Consider the following 20,853-nt stretch of genomic DNA (forward strand, 5'->3'; position numbering starts at 1 on the left):
ATGTGCAGCCAGGTTTTAAAACCACTGGAGAATTTTATCTGAGACAGTGGTTCTCAAACTTGGCTCCAGATTTCAATCATCTAGGGAGCTTTAAAAAGTACAAATGCCTGAGTCTTACCTATAGAGATTCTAATTTAATTAATCTTGGAATGCAGCATGAGCATCATAATTTAAAAATATTATAATCATCTGGAGAACTCACAAACCTGCTGATGCCCAGTACAGTGCAGACCACTCTCTATGCTAATTAAATTAGAACTCTATCTAAAAAAAAAAAAAAAAAGAACTCTAATATAGGTTCCAGTATCAGTAGTTTTAAAAATTCCTCCTAGTGGATTACAATGCATACTAAATTTGAGAACCAGAGCTCTAGTTCCTTCTACACCTTACAGTGGACTATTCCATAACAAGGCTACATAATAATAATAATAATAATAATAATAATAATAATAATAATAAATAAATAAATAAATAAAACTATCCCTTATTGAAGCTGTAATCTGTGCTAGCATAGTGTTAAGAACTCTCTCCAATTTGTGATAATTCTATACTATTCAGATGAGGAAATTGATACTGAAAGCAAAGAATTAATTTGGCCCAATTCACATGACCAATAAGTGGAAAATCAGATATTTGGACTTAGCCTCTGTGACTGCAGAACATTTGCTCAAAGCTCTTATACTCCATCTTCTCACTCCTTATGGGTGAATCTTGTCTTTTTTTTTTTTGTTGTTCATGAGAGACACAGAGAGAGAGAGACATAGGCAGAGGGAGAAGCAGGGTCCACACAGAGAGCCTGATGTAGGAATCGATCCTGGGTCCCCGGGATCATGCCCTGGACCAAAGGTGGCACTAAACCGCTGAGCCACCGGGGCTGCCCTGAATCTTGCCTTTTGTGAGCTCATTTATTTCATTTAACAAACATGCCTTGATTATAACAGGCATTGTACTAAGTTTCAGGCATGCAGAAATTTAAAAAATAATAATAAAATGCATAGAAGTCCTAGAAGTTCCTCTTTAAATGGGAGGAGTCCTGGATTGGGTGACATAGTACTTCTAATAGCACATTGTGACCCAGTAAGGAAGAATGGAATAAACAGATCATGATTTGGTGTCAGGCAGAAATTGGCTGAATCCTGCCTTTGCCAATATCTCTCTCATTTCTTCACTTATACATGGGAAGATAATAACTATTACCCAGATTTAGCCTATGAGATTTAAATGTTGAAAAATAGCTAATTTATCATACCTGGTATGTAGAAGATGCTTATCAAGTTAAATTAACATGGCTCAAAGTCTTCTTTTATGAAATTGCTTTCTCCCTGATGTAAGGTAGATAGGGACGGGAGCAACTGACATTTGGATAAACCTAAGCATCCTTTTCCGACCAGTGACATTGGTATCAGCTAAGAGATTGTTAGAAAGGCAGACTCATGAGTTCCACCCCAGATTCTGTAGTTCAACAAGAACCCCAGGTGATTTGTATGTGCAATTAAGTTTAAGCAAGTATCCAAGCAAATTCCTGATAGAATGAAACACATACTGGTTAAATTTTGATCAGAAATGCAGTGAGATTGGTGGTTGGGGATGGAGTGGTATTGGGGCCAGAGTTTAGAAAGATTTCAGAAAAGAAAATCTGAGCCTCAATTATAGAGTTAACCTAAAAGCCCGCCTTAAGCCACCATCTTCTTTTTCACAGAATCTGGCTACAGATTTTAGATTTGTTTTCTAATGATCAGGTTAATGATATTCCAGCCCAGTTTATCTGTGATTATTTAGTGACTCATGTTGACTGGTTACTGAGGGTTTTTCTTTAAACTTTTGAAGTTAAGTTGATGTTTGTTTTCAGGTTAGGACTTTGTTCTTTCCTCCCAAGATGAAGTGTTTGAGGAGGAAATGAACAGGTCAGGAACTTGTATCTCTAAGGTGGGAATAGTTTAGCAGTAACAGAGTGCACATCGTTACAGAAATTGTATACCATCCTGGGGCCATATCCTTGTGATAGAAAAGAAAATGTCATCCAGTCTCATGATAATGACTGTCATAAATAAGGGAAATGGAATGGCAAGGACAATTAACCCACACTCTTCATCATGGTAAGTGGTTCTTCTTGGTTAAGGCTGTTTTATGTCCATAGACTATCTTGTACACATTCAGGGTATACTCTACAGTGTTCGTAATTATGAAAATCCTACCACTGTGTTTGCAACTACTTGAAATTTTGATTTCTCTTCTTCCAATTACATCAGTTGCATTGTGAGTGCTTTTTTTTTTTTTTTTCTCAGATGGCATTAAAGGTTGCTCTTTGTACAACATTTGTGGGGGAAAAATGGGTTGTGGGGAAGAGGAAATGTCATCAGAGAAGAACTACAAAATAACACCATGAAAAAGATAGCATATTGTAAGAGGCGCTGATATGGTAGATGGTCCTTATTCAATGAAGAGTGAATCTAGGCCTAACGACCAGATGGCAGAGCTGAACACAGAAATTCCATATGTGTGATGGCAGCGAGGGACGGCCATTGACATACTTGCTTTTCCAGCCAAATGCCTCGGCAGATGCAGAGTTTTACACTTTAACATTGCAATATGGCACTAAAACCCAGGAGAAGAGTTAGATTCAAGATTGAAAACTGATTTAAAGTGGCAGAGTTTAAATCAGATCCTATCCTATCAGGGTAAAAGCTATGAACAGAAAGGAAGGAGGAGATTAACTCTCTTTCTACAATTGTGCTTTGGATCTGCTGGTCTTGTCAGGTTTTCTAAAGAGGAGTTAAGTCTGGTCATATTAGTTATAGGCTTCTTCGTATCCCCAAGCTCTTCTAAAAAAAATAAATAAATAAAATAAAATAAAAATCAAGTTTTAGAAATGGATTATTAAAGGAAAGCAGCATTAATGTGCTCTGCCTGGAGTCTGAAAGCTCATAATGTGAGTTATTCTCCACTTTGAATAAACTGCGAGATGCACTTGAAAATTAGATTTTCATTTAATTGCATTTTTCTGTGTGAGGCGCTAGAGGCAGCCATCTTTGTGGAAAAGGGATCGTGTCTGTGCTGTACTGCTCAGAAAGCCCTAAGAAAAATTGACTTTAAAAAAATTGAGAACACCCAAAGACTTTTACAGTTTTAATACATATTTCTTGGAATATTGACAAACATCAAAGTTCTTTGAAATTATTAAGCTATGGGCTAGAAAGTCATTTGCAACCTTTTTCCTTGGGTCTCAGTCATCTTCCTTAAATTGCCAAAGGCAGCCACAACAAATTCATTTCCCCAAACATATCCTAAGTTGATCACAGAAGTTTTACATGAATTTTCTCCATGTTCTTGGTGTGATGTGTTGTTCAAGGTTCACTAAAGGCACTAGTGTGAATCAGCTTTTGTCTGGTCTCAACTTGCTTTTGCCCTGAGACCTTTAATGGCCTGTTGAGAATAGGAAATGTCTTCTGTGCCCACAGCTTTCCCTTTTCAACCATTCTTTCTCTATTTTCTTTTATGAATCTTAGGATTCAGGTGTATAAAACTTCTGTCCATTCACTGGACCTACATGGTATTTACACATCTCTACATTTCTCTTCATGGTATTCCACTGAATATTACCCCTGGTCTTCTGTATTTTATTGTTTTCCAGTGGTTTGCTTTTTAACATGAATAAATGGTATCATGGTTTCTTGGAGGGCAGGAATCAAGACTTTAGTTCTTATTTTCTCATAGTGCCAGGGGCACTGTTTTTTTTTTTTTTATGATAGGCACACAGTGAGAGAGAGAGAGAGAGGCAGAGACACAGGCAGAGGGAGAAGCAGGCTCCATGCACCGGGAGCCTGACGTGGGATCCGATCCCGGGTCTCCAGGATCGCGCCCTGGGCCAAAGACAGGCGCTAAATCGCTGCGCCACCCAGGGATCCCCGGGGCACTGATATTTAATTAGTATTTATGGAATTGAATTAATGCTCATGAGACTAACTGGGTCCATATGGTGCTCTGGAGAAGAGAAGGGAAATGACAAGAAATTAAGATGAATTAGTGTGACTCGTTATGGCAGGGGGCAGTAGGTAGAGTGTGATGCCTACTATGTAGTGATGTGATGGTCATTACATTGTGCCCAGTTCAAACTCTGCCTCCTGCAAAGGCCATCTCTGATGACACTCTTATGACAACTCTGATGAGAATGAGATATTACTTCTGCTTTTTATAAGCTTCCAAAGTAAATGATTTAAGATAACAAGCAATAGTAGGAAGTGTGCTCATAGTTACAACAGTAATAATTAACATTTATGAACAGGTACTACATGCCAGATACTGCATTAATTATGCATTATCTCATTTAATCTTCCCCAAAATAGCTTAGATTTAAGGGATATATATATTAGGGAGATTATATAAACTGCCCAAGGCCCCAGATCTGGTAAATAATAGAACTGGGGAGTAAAGCTTGCTCTATTTAATTCTAAAACCCTAGTTTTAAGTGTTTTGGTATTATACAAAAATTATGATCATTGAACACTTTTAACCAAATTGTATTAGAGTCTTTTAAAGTTAATATTTACAGCCTGTCTTAGATTTAGGCTAATGTTCAAGGCCTTTCAAGTCACATGAACACAAATGTCCAGAACATGGCTTGAGCACATTCCAGTGTGCATTTGTTTTCATAAGCTGCTTTCCTTAAATTTTCATACCCAGTTACATACATTTGATTCTTACTGTCCTTTAAAACTCAACTCAGTATTCATATTCACATAGAAACTTCTTCTGACCTCTTTAGCCCAGAATGATCAGGTTACATGAGCAGCTTTAAATCTGGCTACCTCCCTCATTCTCCCCGGCTACTGCCCAGGCTCATGTTGCCATCATTTCTCACCAGACCACTACAAATACCCCTTAAATGGGCACTCTGTTTCCGTACTGTCTCTTTTCAATCTCATCTGTTACTTAGTTTTTTCCCCAAAATGATCTTTTCAAGCTATGTCATCTAATGTTCACCCATATTCTAGTGGCTTTCCACTGTTTTTAGGATAAAGACCTATGTCATTAACCTAGACTGTCCTAGCCTCTGAGTAATTTACTGGATTCAGCTGCCCTAGGCATAATCCTGCACTCTTTGTGCTCACAGTTGCTGGCCATCTTTCCTTGACTCCTCCCTGCTCTCCTCTCTGTCTCTCATCCTGAGAATCTATACAGGCTCTTTCTTCTCCCTGGATTTGCTCCATCTTTGACTAGCTTACTCAAGCATCCTTCAAATTTGGAATACATTGAGCATGAAGAGCCAGTGACCTTGAAGCCACATGCTAACTTTTGGCCAAATACTTAAGCTAGTGGTAATGCTGAAATTTTTTTCTAGCTTAAGTTAAATTAATTATCACTTTTAGTAAGTTGATCAATATTTTAGAAGGAGAACTGAGAGTTAGAAGCCTTCTCTTTTCTTGGAGGGATATGTAAATAGCAGGGCTCATGACATTAGAGTGCATTGCTTGATTCCTTATTCTATCTTCATACCAACATGTTGTAACATGTTGCTTACAACAATATCTGCTGTTGCAAGTACTCTTCTTACCATGTAACTTGACATTCCTCCTTTTTAGTGATAGAGTCTGTGATTCTGTTTCATTGATCGTGAGCAGAGTTCTGTTACCTCTTTAACCAATAGAGTATGATGGAAATAAAAGTGATGCTTTGTAACATTAAATCAATTAAACACCTATATTAGTTAAGCTTCAAAGCATGGCCTTACCTCATGAATAAATGTCACATACTTTTCTCTCACTCTTTTGGGACTTTTATTCTTGGAGTCCAGTTGTCATTTTTTGTAAACAGGCCCAGAGTAGAGTTATATGGAGAGGCCACAAGTAGAAGTTCCAGCTTGCAGCTTAGCTGAGGTCCCTTCTAATAGCCAGCATCAACTACCAATACATGAATAAGTGTACTGCCAAATGATTACAGCCTCCAACCATTGAACGATGACATCAACATACTGGAGCATAGATAAGTTGGCCCCACTGAGTCCTGCCTGAAGTCTTCACAGATTTGTAGTATAATAAAATGGTGACTTTTCATCATTTTTCGGGGGAGGGACCATTTTGTCATGCAGTGGCAGAAACTGTAACAACACCTAATTTTAATGTCGACCTCTAAATTAATTGTTCTTTTTTAATGGAGTCAAAATTGTAACACTTCTAAGGAATAGACCATGGGCCCAAAGACTAGCAATAGTGATTTCAGTAAGAAAGGTAATTCTTTTTTTTAGTATTACATGCTTCTTTAATATTTTTATTTCCCTTGTCTGTTGTGATTTTTCTATATTACCACAATATTAATACAGACCTAAAGCCAATTCCACTTTGGAAGTCTAAGCAGGCCCATGTTAGGGACCAGGAAAAAGAGGCATGGACTTTTTAATCTTTTTTTTTTTTTATTTTTTTATGATAGTCACACACAGAGAGAGAGGCAGAGACACAGGCAGAGAGAGAAGCAGGCTCCATGCACCGGGAGCCCGACGTGGGATTCGATCCCGGGTCTCCAGGATCGCGCCCTGGGCCAAAGGCAGGCGCCAAACCGCTGCGCCACCCAGGGATCCCTGGACTTTTTAATCTTAAATCAGCTTTGGCTTTAGGGAGAAAGGGTGATTCTCCTTCAGATGATTTTTCTTCTCCTTGCTTTCCATTTATCATAAAAATTTATCTTTAAACTCAGCTTTTCTTAGTTGGTTAACTAAAGTTAACTTTGTTTGGAGATTAAAACAGAATTATCAGTCAATATTGTCTTAATTTGGGCTGCTATAACAAAGTGTCATGGATTGGATGCCTTGTAGATGACAAATCTATATCTCATAGTTCATGGTCCCAGGGTTCTGGGATTAAGCCCCACATCGGGCTCCCTGCTCAGTAGGAGCTTGCTTCTTTCCCTGCTGATCCCTTTGCTTGTGTGCACTCTCTCTCTTTGAGAGAGAGAGAGCAAGTGCAAGTGGGAGGGGCAAAAGGAGAAGGGGAGAGAATTCCAAACAGATTCTGTGCTGAGTGCAGAGCGCAATGCAGGGGTTCAATCTCATGACCCTGAAATCACAACCTGAGCTAAAATCAGGAGTTGGATGCTTAACTGACTGCCACCCAGCCACTCCTGATCCCCAGTCATTTTAATTTTAATGGAACTGGCTTTTTAGACCAGTATATGTTTTAATTCTAGAATAATTTCATGTGTACATAAGAATATATGTTCTACAGAATACTTACTATATTTTAAACTCAGTAATTTTTATTGTTGTTTTATTAGGTCAATATTTAGTATGATTTACCAGTTTCCTTGTTCTTCTTGAATTCCTAGCCATCCACTTGGAATGATTTTTCTTCTGAAAAGCAAAAAACAAAACAGGGCACCTGGGTGAGTTGGTTAAGCATCTGTCTACCTTTGGCTCAGGTGAAGATCCCAGGACTCTGGGATCGAGTCATGCATTGGGCTCCGTGCTCAACAGGGAACCTGCTTCTCCCTCTCCCACTTCCCTTGCTTGCAGTCGCTCTCTGTCAAGTAAATAAATAAATAAATAAATAAACAAATAAATAAAATCTTAAAACAGAAACAAAAACAAAACAAAAAACTTCTATTTTCATAAGTTCAATTCTGAAGATCATTTTTTTTTCTTCAGTTTTTTTTTTAATCCCTATTTTTTAATGTTCTTCCCTATAGAAGGATAAGCTTTGCTAGATTTAGAATTTTAGTTTGGACATTATTTTCCTTTATTGCTTTAAAGGTATTTTCTTATATTTTTGCTTCTACTGTTTGTGTTGAAGTCAGATGTCAGCTTAATTGATGCTATTTGGAAAGGCCTTTTTAATCTGCTGATTTTAAGATTTTCTATTTGTTTATATTTTTAACAATTAAAATCTGCTGAGTTTTGTTGTTGATCTATATCTTGATTAAGGATTTTAGGATTTCTTGTGTGGGTGGCTTGTTGTCTTTAATCATGTTTCAAAGTCATTATCTGTTATATTCTATCTTTATATTACTTGTACATATCATTATATTACTTTTGCCCCATGTGCTCTCCTCCCTTTCTGGGACTCCAAGTAGAAATAAATAGGGCTTTCTTGCTACATTCTCCATGCATTTTTGTATTGTATTTTCAATCTATTTTTCTCTGTATTCTTTATTTTAGATATTATCTTCTGGTTCACTAATTGTCTCTTCAGCTATGTCCAATCTTTCATAAAACTCATTCCTTGTTTCTTCTTTCAGTTATTGCATTTTTTAGGTAGAGGATTTTATTTATGTATTTATTTATTATTAAATTTCCAGTTCCCTGAAAAAATTCTCCATCATTTCAGGGACATATATTATAAAGACATCACTGATAATTCTAATATATAGAGCATTTGAAAATGTTTTATTATAGTTTTTTCTTTCTTTTCTTTTTTGTAGAGAGGGGCAGAGGGAGAGAGAGGGAATTTTAAGCAAGCCCCAGAGCTCAGTGACATACTTGGCCTCACAACCCTCAGATCGTGACCTGAGCCAAAATCAAGAGTTGGATGCTTAACGAACTGAGCCACCCAGGTACCCCATTACATTATTTTTCTTTTCTTTTCTTTCTTTTTCTTTTTTTAAGATTATTTTATTTATTTGACAGAGAGAAAGAGAGTAAATGAGCACAAGCAGGAGAAGTGGCAGGCAGAGGCAGAGGCAGAGGGAGAAGCAGGCTCCCCCTTGAGCGGGGAGCCCAACGTGGGGCTCAATCCCAGAACCCTGGGATCATGAGCTGAGCCAAAGGCAGATGCTTTATGGACTGAGCCACCCAGGTGTCCCTATAGTTTTTTTTTTTCTGAATATAGTTCACATTTTATTTTTACATTTCCAAATGAGACTTACTGTTATTAATTGTATGCTGAAGATGGCATTAGGAAAAACATTTACAGTTATATTTGATACCTAAGATGATGCTTTTCTCCAAAGGTGATTTACCTTTGCTCTTGCTAGACACCAAGGAGTACTAGAAATCTGGGGCCGTTTTTGTCTAATTTGAGAAGATGAGTATATGAAACATGAGCTGCAGTCTTTGAAAGGACCTTACTATTTTGGGGCTCACACTTATTTTTTTGAAGCTGCTGTTTTGTGGGATCCCAATCAAAAGAGGAATCCTCACATTCTCATTGGAATGTTCTGGATATCAATATTTATATCCATATCTTCTCTGGACTGTCAAAAAAGTGTTCCTTTATTTCCTAGGTTCATCTCTGGAACCTACACTCACCTAAAGAAAAAGTATACACAAGTGCAGGAATCAAATTCCTTATCTGCTTTCATTGGTACCAGTTGAGAATTTCTCACAGTTTTGTTATCTGGTGCTTTTTGATTTTTACACACACATGCACACAAACCCCACATAAATACTACATATACATTTAAATTTTATCCAGTATTTCTAGTTGTAGTCACCTGGAACATTGATTTGAATTACCTAGTCTACTATTACTAGAAAGGAAAACCTTCCTTTTCCACTTTCCCAAATCTTTCTTATCCAATATATTGCATTCTCTAAAAATCAAAGACTCAATCTAAACTCTATAAGCATCCAAAGTAAATATCACTAAGTGTGCACATGCATTTCTTCCATTCATAGTAGATGAACCTCAGACCATGATATGATTCAAAGATTATTTACTCTAAGATTACACACTTATATAACAAATTTGCAATCTAGGTTTTTAGTCTAGGAAACATTAGAATAACAAGTTCAGTAGCAGAATGAGAAGTAGAGTGACTTTGCCAGAGTAAACATACAACTGCAACTTGAATTAATGGTTATCAAGGAAGAGTTAGTAAAAATTCAGGCTAATATAGCAATGAAAGGATGCCTATCTCAACACCATCTAAGAGCATTAATGTACAATAATAAATATATAATGAAAAAAAATAAATATATATATAATGTTTACATGCCCTGCAAAAAAACCCACATAAAATGTTGTTTGTGAGTTCTACCTTAAAAAGGTAGTGAGGTTTATGATGAATTTAGTATAAATTTCATTCTCATTTCTGAGTTCAGATTGGCAAATTTCAATTGTATTCATCTCTGTGAGCAACTCCTTTTATGATTGACATTGAAAAAAAAGAATTTGTTTTTCTTCCTCCAATTACTTTCTTACATTGCCAATAGAAAGTAATCCTTTTAAATTCATGTTTCTTTAGGTTGTAATAAAATTATTTATTTTCTATGTACAATGTTGTTATATTTTTCATCTTTAACTATTTTTTCAAGGCCATTTTTCACTTTATACTAGCTAGCACTGAGCTGTTTTCAGTACAGGGAGAGGAAACATAATATTGCTGATAAAGCAAATCTCTTTTTCTGCTGAGTCTTTTATCCATTTTGGCCAGTGGTACATATTGGAGTCTTTAAATTATTACTTTTCTGTTCATATAACCATGATGTATAACAAATTGGACATCAAGCTGAATGTATGTACTTCCTTACTAAATTTATTTATTTATTTTGACCACTAAACTAAACCAATCTAGTGCCTTATCTGACCTCATCTAAACTTCTGGAGAACTGGATGTATTTCTAAACAGTTGGGAATTTGGCCAAGAAACACCTTTTGGTCTGCTCTACCAAGCAAATTATATACACTTATAAATGGAAATGTGAAAGAAAAAAGAAAGGCAAGAATCATATTTGCAACCTTAGCATATTCTGGTAGCATAGACCACTAGTCATCCATGCATCAAGAAGTTGGCCTTAGCAATGGTGTGTCACCTTTTCTTCCTATTAAGAAAGGCTGATTTACTTGGGATTATATAAAAACTGTTGCAGAAGTACTGGGAATAATAGGGTAAAATATCACTCTAAAACTTTGAGAAAGACCCTTGAAATTTTTATTTTCCTCTTCCATTATGTAGAGTTTCAAAATGCTATTATTTTGAGAAAGAAGCAAATCTAAAATCCCAGTTAAAAATCTATGCATTTTAAAAAGTCTAATTAAATATATATAATCTCCACTTCCAACCCCTAAACAGTACATCATCTTAAAATATGCCTGCAGTTTAGGTTAGAAAGGTTGACAGTTTCAAAGTATCTACCATGAAGAATGACTGAGAATTGCCACTCGTATTTAGTGTCCAGGCATCAAAGATGCTAGTCACCTGCAATGTGTATAATAATAAATTCTGGGAAAAAGAAAATTCTGGTCTCCCAATGGAAACAAAACAAAACTTCCCAAAATATTAAGGGCAGAATAAGGTCTTTTGAGAGAAAGAAAGGAAGAAATTCCAGAATATGGAATCTATGGGGGAAAAGTGTAGGACCTGAAAGGTCTGGGATACTCAGGAGCTACAGAGATGGAACAAAAGGCCTGAGAGAGAACCCTGGACAAAAGGGCACTGAGGGCAAAGCATTTGCCTTCAGGGATGGTTTTATTCCCTGGAATGGGGGAGAAGGGATAAAAAATTTAGATTTCAAAAGGTCTTTCTGCCAAAAACAGAATTAAAGTTAGAGAATTTGTGAGATCTACGTAGAATTACTACTTATTGACAGTGGCTGTGAAAGTAAATTCTAATTCTGGATAGGCTCTTGGGGAAGTTTCTGCCTGCAGATAATTAGTTTTCTCTCAGTGCCACTAACTAATTATTTTATCCCAAAGGTAGGATATCCTTATCCTAAGGCACTGAGTCTGGTCCCTGGAACTCTTGGCACCAGAATTCTTTGAAATTCAAGGGCTTAAAAACATCATCTGGGGAGTATCTCTTCCAGCAATAGAAGACTAGATATTTTGGACTATGATTCCTGCTGAGAACAACTAAAAATGTTAAACAAAATATTAAGAGTAAGCCTGTAGGAAAACATTAAGGAACATCCAAGTTAGCAACAATTTTGGCAGCCAATATTTTGGAGAAAAATAAAACCCAGAAAGGTGAACTCTGCTTTTGACATTGCCTTTTCTCTCCAGTCATTTTCTTATTTCTAAAACTGAGTGGCTAAGGAAGCTGAACAGTATTTTCTGCAGGTTCATGGAGGCAAAAATTGAAGTTCAGGGACTCCTAAGTAGTTATTTGGGGAAATAACAGTTCCTGATATTTATTTATTTATTTATTTATTTATTTATCTATTCTATCTATCTATCTATCTATCTATCTATCTATCATCAGTTGGATTGAAAATATGTGAAATTACTGAATTTCAGATAGATTCCTCTTATTTGATCCTCTATTAAAATAAACATTCCCCTACGAATTCCCAGGGGTACAACCTCTTTCTCAGGTTAAACAGTGTTATTCTGAATGTTTTCATTCTGATTATTACTTAATTTTTTCACTTACTTTTCACTGTAAATTTTTAAAAGGATTTTATTTATTTATTTTATAGAGGGAGAGAGAGAGAGAGAGAGAGAGAGAGAGAGAACAAACAGAGGGAAGCAGCAGGCAGAGGGAGAGACAGACTCCCTGCTGAGCAGGGAGCCTGATGTGGGGATCAATCCCATGACCCTGTGATTGTGACCTGAGCTGAAGGCAGACACTTAATCCACTGAGCCACCCAGGCACCTCTTGCTGTAATTCATAGTGAACTAATATCTAGCCCGGTGCCCTCATAATATTCCTAAATTTCTTTGTTAATTTTTACAAAATGTTAAGCTTAATGGAAGCCAGTAATATTGTACTGTGGTTTCTTAATGGGTCTGGTAACCTGTACAAGACTGAGTTGGGGTGTTCAGATTGAGTAGAGGCCAAGAGTGCAGGCAGTGAAAGAATTCATACAAGGCAGAACAAAAGAGATAGAGTTTATTAAACATACTATAAGGGAGCAGCAGGCAGGACAGCAAAGGAGAGACTGCCAGGAGGTGGAGGTGAGGGGCTATAGTTACAGGATGAAATGAGCAAGTATGGGGGCATATGGAATTTTTTCTGTTTTGGTAATCTTAGGAACTGTGCCTGGTTGTAATCAGTCATTTAGGGCTTATAGCTATTTCAAGGTGGGTAGTAGCTTAATGAGCCTGGTCACTATGGGCCCTTTGACCTTGCTCAGATTTCCATTGCTCAAGTCTGTTGCCTAAAAGCAGCCTCTACACTGAGTACAACATCAACAAATGTTTCTTTAATTTTTAATTAGGTCATCCTTTGGTTCTCTTCTATACCACTTATTTGTCTCTGTAATTTATTCCAGAATGAGATACCATAGTTTCTTAAATTCTCTTACTCAACACACATTTATTAAATTCCTGCTATTTCCAGGCACTATGCAATTATCTGGATGTAGAAAACATGAAAGACAGAGAAATACTTCAAGGAACTCATAGCCTAGCAAAGAGATAAAACATATAAATATCACCTAGGAATAGAATTTTGAATTCCCTTGAGTGAAATAATTTTAAAAATACCCATTAAAATATGGTAGAAATCAATGCAAAGTGGTTCCCCTAGAGACAGAACATAAAACCTAGAAAACAGAATACATAAGTGATAAAAATGTGGTTTCCATACCAGGCCCCAAATAGAATAAATTATCAAATCATCAAAATCATAGTATTTTGAAGAAGTTATTCTAAAGAATTAAGAAGATTAAAGATTGTGAAATTGAAATAATTTGTGTTCTTCTCCAAATTGACAATAAACATTTTAAAAGAATAATTTCGTGGGCAGCAAAATGTTAGGTTTGGAATACAATCCCCCCAAAATAATAAGATATAATCTCTGTGAGTTTATTGTTCTTTGAAAGAAATGCAGATAACCACTTGAAAATGGTTCATGGTGTACCAAGGCTTTTGTGATCTTACTTCTATTTTCACTGATACTTTCACTTTGGAAAAACAATCATGTTGATTCTTGAGAAATTCCTTGAATAGGATATTCTCTCTCATGTCCCATGATTTTGCCTCTACATTGTCTCACCTTCAACCAACTCCAAGTCCTATTTCTCAGATCACTTCATACATCAGTCAAAACTTGGACAGGACCTTCAGGAATTTGTCCTATATCCATCCATACTGGGCACATACATAATAGTCATTTGTTTTAAACAAGTCCAACATTCCAGCCAATTGTACACCACCCTTCTTTTACATTGTCATGATCGAGTTCATATTGTTCTAAAATGCCAGTGAGATTCTTTTGAGGGTTGGAATCCAAAACTTACTTACATTAAGCTCATTGACATATTCTTATTGTTAATCTCTTATCTGAGTTTTAATCTATCATTTCTATTTGCTTGTGGACAACTTCTGCCTAAATATTCTTTTACCATTAAAATAGGTCTGTGTCATGTAAATCATTCACAGTGTCCTTGTATGACCTTAGTTCAGTTAAATGTGATTCTTTATTCTTGTTGTTCCAGGATGGGAATTGTTGCTGTTGTTGAAGTGTAGAAAAATCATAAACTGTAAAGCATAAAACGTACCTAAAATTGTCCTACTACACAGGCAGTTGGTTAGACTTTCTGATCCTCACTATTACCACCTATATAACGGAGAATTGAAATAGAAGAATGGTACTATGGCTACTTAGAGTACTACATTCCTGATTATGTAATTACTGCTCCTTCATTACCCTCATTCTGTCAATTCAGTTTCTATCTAATCAAGTCTCTTTTCCATTCTCATTGCTATTCTCTGCCTACAACTCTGACTCCTCATGATCCCACCCCCTATTAAAATTAAAATAGTTATTAGGCCACTCTTGGGCAATTACAGGAGCTTCCACACTGTATTCCCTATTTCTTTCCAGCCTCGGTCTGTTTCAAACCATCTTGTGTACCTTATGTTCAGTAGTCTTGTTTAAGAGAATCCTCCTGCTTATAGGATAAAATTAAAACATAAACTGAATTCAAAACCTTCTAAGGTGCAGTGTTTCTTTCCATGTTTTCTGCACTTCTTATATAAATCTCTGTGACAACCCCAAAGAAATCCTGATGCTCTTACTTTTTATGAAAATTTTCTCAATTCCTTCTTATTGCAAATTGAAGTCATTTCCATTGCTTAAGACCGGATAATTCCTAAATCGCCAGGAAAGTTTTCACTGATGAGGAACTCCATCCAGGGAAACTATTCAATCTCTTGGACTCTTATGGTTGTGATTCTCTCTTCCCCTGCCTCATATCATTAACTTTTAGGAAATAATTGATATCCAGTATCATCTCTTGACCCTAATGGTGGGTTTTGAGGGTTGGCACACGATAAAACAAATAGTCAAGATTTATTTCATGTCACAATAGCTCCCAACTATATTCTGCTTTATAGATCACAAAAATATAGACTTTATTTATAACAATACAATTTACCTGATGGGAAGATGTCGTTACCCCACTGTTAGATGAAGAGACTGGGCTTCAGAACAGTTACAAATTCGTGGTTTGTTCAAGGATTCACAATTAGTAAAGGAGAGCCAATAACTGAACCCAGATCTCCTGACCTATAATGAGTTCAGGGCTTTCATGGTAACCAGTCCATATAAGTATCAAAGAACTTGGCCGTTTTTTATGGAAACAATCTTTGATGACAAGGATCATGCCTTAATCATGACAATCATTGTTCAGACACTATCAGAGTGTCAGCAAACATTTTCACTTGCTTTCTATTAGAATCTTTTGTCCCAGTGACACTTCTTCCTGGAGTTCCAACACTTTTCCTTAAATACTCAGGATTGTAAAGCTGAACCCAGGACACCACTTGTTTTAGACCTCTCATTACCATCACCCTTCCAGGCACATTTCATCTGTGGATTTCTTTTTTTGAGGAAGTCGATATTAGCTAGTTGTATTGGAAGAGGGACTGAACCCCAATCACATAAAGTACTAATCATTGATTGGACTTCCTGTATTTCATATTTCAGGGAAGTTTTTCAGTTTAACTAGAAACCATTCTGTAACCTGAAGGGAACAATTTCTAATGGGATGATAGCAGATAATTTGGTAAGCAGGGAAGATGTTTTTGAGTGAGTTTCCTTTAAGCCATATTCCTAGTGATTACCTGTTTGGCCTCAATCTAAAGTCAGACATGATTTCGATGTTAATTTTTTCTTTTTTGTTTTCAAACAATTGTCTCCATATTGTGCACAAAGATAAAGTATTTTGGAATTTTAAAAGCTTGAAGAAAAGAGACAGGTTGGTTATATTCTTAGATGGGTTAGGGCATTCTTGCATAATTTCCTTTCAGCAGCAGCAGGAAGTCAGTCTCCACTAACCTGACATGTGCAGAGGGAAAGGCATACTTCTCTCTGCACAATTTGGCTTATTACTGGAACATTACTCTGACTTTCTTTATCTTCCTCTCTTACAATACATAGATGTTTGGGGATGGTTGCATGTGTATTTGCAGATGGATAAGGTGTCATCAGAGTGTCCACACTTTAAGTAAAGCTTATCAATTATTTACAACCTAATACAAATGAGTTTATCAGATCTTTTTTTTTCAGATTTTTATATTACAGCAAGTTTTGAGGGAGAAGTTCAAAGCACCAGGAGACGGAAAGAAGTGGTTTGGTGGAATAGAATAAAGAGTTTAGGAAGGAAGGGAAAATGGGAGATGCTGGAAGAGAATCTTTGCTTTAGCCTTGAGCTGGCAAAATTTCACCACTGATAATACAAAATGGTACCATGAAATCAAGAGGGTGACCTAGACAAATCTTCTTGTCAAATGGTATGTTTTTCCTGTTCAATACATCATCTCTGGTTCTTTATTTTCTCTCAAATAAATTCTCTCAGAGAAAACACACGTTCTAGAAAATAAAATGTTCAGGCTACAAAATGACATCTGAATTACTTGCACATTCAATCATTCTTGCAAGTAAAACAAAATTGATCAATAATGTTTGCTGTAGTGTGCTCCATTAAGCAGCTTTTCTTTCTGCTATATCTCCATAAAGCTTTCTGTTCCCAGAAGGACAAGGATTAAAAGAATAACAACAAATTTATATCAAGGAGAAGGAGAGTATATGGTGTGTTAGATATGTTTATGCTAATCCTAATTTATTCCTTCCAAAGTGAATAAAATGAAATTCTGAGAACATCCACTTCTCCTTTATAATCTTACTTCCGCTCTGGAAGTTATATTTCTTGAGATACATTTGGAGGAGACCACAGTTATTGACAGTATACCAGATGTTCCATTTTTCTTGCTTTTGATCTTTTTACATTAATTTTGACCATTCTGATAGTTTCTGAATCTATACAATATAGTTTTCTCTTCCCTCCCCCTTTCCTCCAATACCATTTACCATCATTTTAACTATGGTTTTGCATATGTATCAAGAAACAAATCTAAACTGGATAGGTGATCCAAAGATAATTTTATTGTTTCATCCTTTCCCCCTTTCTCTTCTCTTTGCCATTCTGTTCATATACAATGTATATTCTTTATAACAATTATAAAAAGAAAATAATAACGTGTCAAGGGACAATCTTTTAATTGATTTGTGATTGAGAAGAAGGAATAATACACTTATTCTCATTTCCTTACTTTCTGTTTGTTCTCTCTTCTACTCCTTTTCTCATCCCCTTTTCCTCTCTCTCCTTTGTGATTGTGAACTTCTAAAGGTCACTAATTCCAGTACCAGGTCTAAGTATGTGCTTGTTGAATCAGGGAATTAATACTATACTATAATACTATTAATACTATAACACACATCTGTTCGTTTGACACTGGTTTCTAACCCTTATTAACCTTTTCTTATCCCTTCTGGATTTTACAAGGTCTATGATATCATTATATTCACCGTGATTCGTATTTATCGGACACGTGTAGTGTGCCAGATATTGAGGCCTTTACAATGAACAAAATGATTGATAATCTTTGCTTCTTGATACTTTCATGCCAGTGAGAAAAGAGAAAAAATAAACACAATTAATAAGTAAAATATATAGTATGTAAGTCGGACAAAAGGAAAAAGGCAGAGAAAATGGAGAGGTGAAGGGGGTTGCAATTTAGGAAGTCAGTGAAATCTTCCTAAGAAGGCGCCATTTACAAAAAGGCTTGAAAAAGATGAGGGAGTAACCTGTACTGGTTATGGGGCATACAGCATACACAGTGGCGAATGATATCAATCTGCCTGACATATATGAGAAAGATGAAAGTGGTTGATATGGTGGGAGTGAAGTAAGCAAACAGGAGCTTAGTCGATGAGTCAGTGAGGCCCTTGTGGTGCCCTCAGTGATGAAGCCTGTTTTAGTCCGCTTGGGCTGCTGTAACAAAATACCATGGACTGGGTGGCTTAAACAGCAAAGATTTATTTTCTCACAGTTTTAGAGGTTGGCAAATGTACAATGAGCTGATGGCTGTTTTGGATCCTGGTGAGAGTGCTCTTCCTGGTTTGCAGACAGAGGCCTTCTCACTGTGTTTCCTCATGTGGCAGAGAGGGGGAGCTGTCTGGTACATCTTCTTACAAGCCACAATCCTATTGTATCGGAGCCTCACCTTTAGGACATCATATAATTTTAATTATGTCTTTATAGGCCCTATCTCTAAATACAGACACATTGAGGGTTAGAGCTTCAGTGTCACGAATTTGGGTAGGAGTCCAGCGCAAAGCTCAAAGAAGGAGTAAAGCCTAAAGAGACCTCGAAGCAGTACTCCCCTGGTCTTCTCTGTGAACTTGGGAAAACAGCTCTTGAATGGCCCCTTCAACCCCAAAGGCCAGGCAGATGGAGGGCAATTTGTGTCTGGCCTCAGTGACTTGTCAGGAGTTAGTCCTATGTGTGCATAGTCACTAATGAATCTACTACTACTCTTTGTTATTTATTAAAATAACTGTAGGGCCCTATTCAGCATGTACTCATGTGTTGTATTTCTTATAAGTATGCCTTGATTCTCCCTACTACAGTGCACCATCCTTAAGAAGCACCTTTTATTTTTTTCCCTAAAAACCATAGTGCCTTTACCAAGACTGAGTTCACAGTGGCAAGTCAATAAATTCCTTTAAGTACAGAGACACTTCATTCTTTCTTTCTTCATTAGGAAAGTTTTCATAGCCAGAAAAGAGTGAAAGATTCATACAATTAGAGCTCTAAAAGTATTTTTAATCTCATATATGCATATTCACGTGTGTATTTGTGTGTACATATAACACAACAACAGCTATGACAGAAGCAAACGTTTATATATAAGATAATTTTGCTGCCCAAGATATTATGGTTATCGTTCCAAAATTGTGTTTTCCAAGGATAAGTTTGGATAAATAAAAACGCTCCATGAATATTCAGCTGTGCTTTTGGATTGAGATTTCTACTGTTCTGAATAAATTCCAAAAGTATTTCTACATTTAAGGTCCTATTACATCTTGAAAGGCTAACTCATTGTAGAGAAGAGAGTTTGATTTGCTGATTTCTTTTAGGGCAGGCATATGAACTAAGTCAAAGAGATCAGCTAATGTTAATAGTTGTGGGAGGGCATGTTTGATGTCTTTGAGTACTTCATTTTACTTTTTGAAATATGGGATAATCATTCTTATTTATTTTTCTAACGATCAAGCCAATATGATGTGAGCCCATAGATATATTTTATAATTTATAAAGAGCAGACCATTTGTTATTTCCCAAGTCTAACAATATTAGAGTTACCAAATTCATTCCCAGAAGAAAATGATAATAAATGATAGCTCACCGACATAAGCCAGATCACTCAAGATCATTTGACTTGAAAATGGGAAATAGATTTGGGTTTTACTCCCAGTAAAACCCAGTTGAATGACTTGGGGCAAGTCATTTTGCTGTTTCCTTAAGATGGTTAATCTGGAAAAAAAAAAAGGTAAAATGATATTTATGGGATGATGTTCTTGGGAAGACTCAATAAAATAATGTGTGAAAATAACATTTAATAAGCCGAACGACACTGTTCAGACTAAGATATTTTTAAAATCATCTAAAGTAAGACTCTTCCCTTTTTGAAAAAGTTCATCTTCTTACTGTTGGGAAGGGAGATAATTCAAATCTATGATTTAAATTAGGTCCTAACAATGGAAGGTTGTATATACTAAAAAGTAAAGGTCCAAGTTGTTCTTTTTCTCTTTCAAAATTGACCACTGGTAGAGAATGTCTGTCATTGCACACTAAAAACTTCCATATAAGTGTTCATTTTTAAAAATTTCCAAACTTCCCTTGGGCAGTAGGAATGGGATTGGACAGACATCTGGAATCACCCATTATCTTGGCTGTGAGTTGGCATCTCCCAGGATGGTCCATATTAACATATCCCTGGATGGCAGAAGTTGTCATATGCCTTCATAGCATAACTTGCGTATTTTGGAAGGCATTTCTGAGAACAGATTTTTTCGACAATGAACATGCCAAAGGCTTGACATGAAAAGTACTTATGCCTAATGTCTGTCATTCTCTCTCTGCCAGTTCATCTTTCCTGGGTTGGCCTTCTGCCACACTGGCACCTGAAATGCAGCAAACAATGCAATTGGATGCTGAAGGTGTGACCGTAAGTTGTGGTTATCTTCCAAGCAATTACCATATGGTGTGCAATTCAGCTCTTCATCTCCTTGTTCGATGGGAGAATAATAACAATGACAATAATGCCATTTAATAATGTATTTTATCTTTATGGCCTATTCTGTTCCCATATTTCTGTGTCTTTAAGTACATGGATGCAGGGGGACCTTAGACAGCCATTAAAGTTTAGTCATCTCTCCAGAGTGGGAGGCTATTGTATATAAAACAATTCGAAAGCAGGCTTGATCAAGAAACAAGGGAGATTAGCATATTGAAACAGGATTAGGGAGAAATTCAAGAAAAATAAATTAACAAGTGAAGCGTGCCTTTTTACAAAGCAGGCCCTATGCCCATGCTTCTTCTTTTCATTCTTTTTCTTTTTTTTCCCCACTATTATTCCTGAGAAATATTTTGTGAAGTGTTTATAGAACAAAATACAGAAATGAAAACCTTCTGGA

The 20,853-nt window shown here is 36.4% G+C and overlaps 1 long non-coding RNA gene across 1 annotated transcript; it reads left to right on the top strand.

The window, feature by feature from the left end:
- Positions 1 to 1,951: 1,951 nt before the first annotated feature.
- Positions 1,952 to 20,377, top strand: LOC129508624 (uncharacterized). Its single transcript, XR_008664220.1, has 3 exons — positions 1,952 to 2,096; positions 8,407 to 8,538; positions 20,303 to 20,377. It is a non-coding gene; the product is annotated as an uncharacterized LOC129508624 (long non-coding RNA).
- Positions 20,378 to 20,853: the final 476 nt, after the last annotated feature.

This window comes from Nyctereutes procyonoides, unplaced genomic scaffold (genome assembly GCF_905146905.1).
Source record: "Nyctereutes procyonoides isolate TBG_1078 unplaced genomic scaffold, NYPRO_anot_genome, whole genome shotgun sequence".
In the NCBI taxonomy this organism is placed as follows: domain Eukaryota; kingdom Metazoa; phylum Chordata; class Mammalia; order Carnivora; family Canidae; genus Nyctereutes; species Nyctereutes procyonoides.